General features: G+C 34.0%; 1 pseudogene; it reads right to left on the bottom strand.

Annotated features, from left to right (window-relative positions):
• Positions 1–959: 959 nt before the first annotated feature.
• Positions 960–2786, bottom strand: LOC149266953 (1-phosphatidylinositol-3-phosphate 5-kinase FAB1A-like; annotated as a pseudogene).
• Positions 2787–3588: the final 802 nt, after the last annotated feature.

Consider the following 3588-nt stretch of genomic DNA (forward strand, 5'->3'; position numbering starts at 1 on the left):
AAGCTCACATTGTTTCTTGATAACCATTGGCTCCAACTAACAACCATGCATAATTCTAGTGCATCACTACAAAACATGGACCCAAAGTGAGCATAAAGACCAAAAGCCCAATCTACCTTAGTGGAAAAAAACAAGAAATCAAAACTTACAATTTACCAACCATTGAAAGGATAAAAACGTGAAAGAAAACGTCTTGATACTTCTCATCAAGGACAAACAAAATCATATCACCTTAAATGATGAATTTAGAAACCTTTTGAGTTCAAAAAATGGTTTTAATACACTTAACTTTAGTTGGTTGGCAAAAATAAGTCAAGGAGGCATTTTAAAATCAAGCATAATTATTTATTCATGGCATAAAACAAGTTCAAAATTAGAGCATTGTAGATAATTGGACTATCAAATGAAAGACAATATTCAACTAGAAGATATTATCAGAAGAATTAAAAGGGAAAAGAAAAAGAAGATGGGCACATTTTACTTCAATTGATAGCTATATCCACATAAGGAACTTAAAATGAGCTTCTCCTAACCCTTCAAATCAAGGGAACCCACGGCCTATTCACATAAATGATGGTCACAAACAATGAAATTTTTTATTGCCAATACTCATTGCTTGGTCCTATCATAATAGTGCAATATCAAGAGAATATACCTCTAGTAAAGAATGCTCAGTTTTTCAATTGTAATATCGTCGCAATCATTAGGCTATCATCATTAGGAAACTTTGTTGCATAAAAAACATCATAGCAAGAAATGTTGGCTTTATCACCAATGTAAAATAAACTTCATGTATTGAAATTTGAAACAAAGAAAAAGAAAAAAAGTTATTGTATTCATCTTTGGAACATTGATAGATACATGCTCTAACCCAAGCAGCTGAAATTATTGATAATGTTACCTAGAATGGAAAATCAAATATGAGAAAATATATTTCAAAGAAAATGTATGAGTGTATTTTACCAAAACTGAGCATTGTATGAGTCTATTATTACCTAAACCATCTCACAATGCTCTTCATCAACTCCAACAAGTAATGAATAATCCATGACATCAATTGACTACAAACACACATTGCACACAATCATGATAACTAACTAGCTTAACAAAAAATTGAAACTAAGATTACAATTATAGTTGATTAAGGAAAAATAAAACTATATTTACCACAAGAAAGGAAGTATCATTCCAGACTGCTCTCTCCAAAAGGTGCTTGGCTTTATTCCCAAGAAATATTGGAGCAGTTGGCATGGTCTCTAAGAGATTCTAGTCCAGAAGAACTTTGTTGTTGCCTGATGAATCTGCATTGTAACGGGAGAAACCAGAACCTTTGAGGTCATAAACCCGTGTTACATTTTTTACAAATAATAGATCTCATTCATCCTAATCCCTTTGCCACCTTTTTCATTCTTTATAGTGACCTGAAAGATAAGCACATTATGTAACATGCACACACACAATGAAGGAAACAAAGCATGGTAAACTCTCTACAAGTCTGCAAAAGGTAATTGTCAAATATAGAATAAACAATAATATGAGTATCCAACCTAATAAATACCAAGGATCTTTTCCAAACATGTGGAGCTTCCAGAACATAATGAGTCACATAGATATTTGAAATATTTTGAGGAAAACTTGATAAAAGACTCCAATTTTGTCCTAGTGACTCTCTTAATAATAAATCTTTCATCCAAGGATTTTGCAAAAAACACATTGCTCTTTCTTCCTTGAGGTCCCCATTTCTTGCAGCAATTTAGTGACAATCTAAAGTCCATCTCTGTTGGAAAACACTTTTTCCTAAGGGCATCAAACTATTTTGCATAATAACGGGTTACCAAGTACTTAACTTTTATGGGAGGACCCTCATCACGAAATGATATTTTTGCATGTGTCTTTTCTATATAGTGATGAATCTAAACCCCCATTCCCTTTGGAGCCATATGTGTAAATATCCTCATATCCTGAACTTATCTCTTTGGAAAGAACTTTACTCGAGTCTAAGGAACCATCTGATGGCTAAAGTGGATTTGAAACAACTCCACCCATACCAAATAAATTTTCACATTCCTTTATTTTATCCATGTCTATTTCCTTTTGATTCTCATTATTAGGTACCTTGTCATATAGGCAAGCCTGATATTCTTGCGAGATTAGTGCATAAGTTATTATGCTTGTTGGCTCATCATTATAAACAACAATAACCATATCGTTGACACCAGTTGGTAAACGCAACTTACCCACTCCATTACCACCCAAATGACTGACAGATGAAACAAACACAGGACTTGTAAACTCTTGCTACAACTTTTTGGTAAGTTTGACATAGGAGCCCCAATGCAACTTCCAAACTCTTCTGATAGATTTAATTATTTTACTGGTGAGGGAGGGATGCTTTTCTTAGGCACCTCTATTCCACTTTTATCATGCATGATTTAGGCAGATTTGGACATCATCCTATCTCCTATTGCAATTTGTTGAACTGGATTAAAATATTTTCTGTCTGCAGATTCACTACCACTAGCACTAGTAGCCAAAGTGGCAGAACCAACTTCCCACCCTTGTGATGTCACAGATACATCCTAAGATTTTACTAATTGGCATTCACCTGTCCATGTTGCATCTAATGTATTTGACAAATCATCAAGGATAGGAGAATCATGCTCTGAAAGTTTCCGACAGGTTGCCATATCTTCATCCAAACCGTTTGTATTGTCCCTACTATCAACTGCTTCAAAAAGCATTTTCTCAAAAACATTGATGTTGGTATTGCATTCACCATTCTCCATGTCAAAAGTATAAAACATGGTACCATTAGTTATATTGGATCAATCTCTAATGTTTGGATATCCTTCCATGTCATCCAGATATTTTGGGTTAACCTTCTACCAATTTAATAATTTCCATGCCTTAATTTAATTTTCCATTCAAAGTCCCAATTCCCTCTAAATGGCCACACAAGTAGGAATTTCCCACATTACTAATCATGTAAAGTTGCCCAAATCCATTATTTAAAACATGTTTGTCGCCAACTTGGATATCTTTGAACTGATTATTCTCAAAGTAGATAGCTCTGTCTAAACAATTTCCATCAACCATGGAGCATGTGTCCTTTGTCATCAGAATGCCAAACCCACCACTAGAATTGTTACCATCTTTGACTATACCCTAATGGTCTCCAACTTTTTCATTTATGCTAGAATCATATTCCTTATATGGAGTCTTAAAATCATCAAGTGGACTAGGGTCCAATCTGGCAAGAGATTTTTTCACTCTAAGAGATGAAGCTAAATGGAAAAGATGGTGATCCTATTCATAGGCTTCATAAAGAAGAAGACACCTTATATTTTTTGGCTTTGAAATATCAACAACAGGTATTCCAAGTTCCAATGTGCCCAAAACTAATGATGGGCTCTTGCAACAAACCCTGTTTGAATTTGATAGATTGCATCAAAAGAATGAACCATATGAAGAAATGATTTCCAACTAAGAAATTTCTATAAACAAATATGGAAATATTAGATGACCTAAAGTACACTAAACAACCTTTATATACATCTATAATATCACCTCACATTCAGCTCTCTCTTT

This window comes from Pinus tabuliformis, chromosome 6 (assembly GCF_031772625.1).
Source record: "Pinus tabuliformis cultivar Carrire ecotype Pingquan chromosome 6, CPIR1, whole genome shotgun sequence".
Classification (NCBI taxonomy): Eukaryota; Viridiplantae; Streptophyta; class Pinopsida; order Pinales; family Pinaceae; genus Pinus; species Pinus tabuliformis.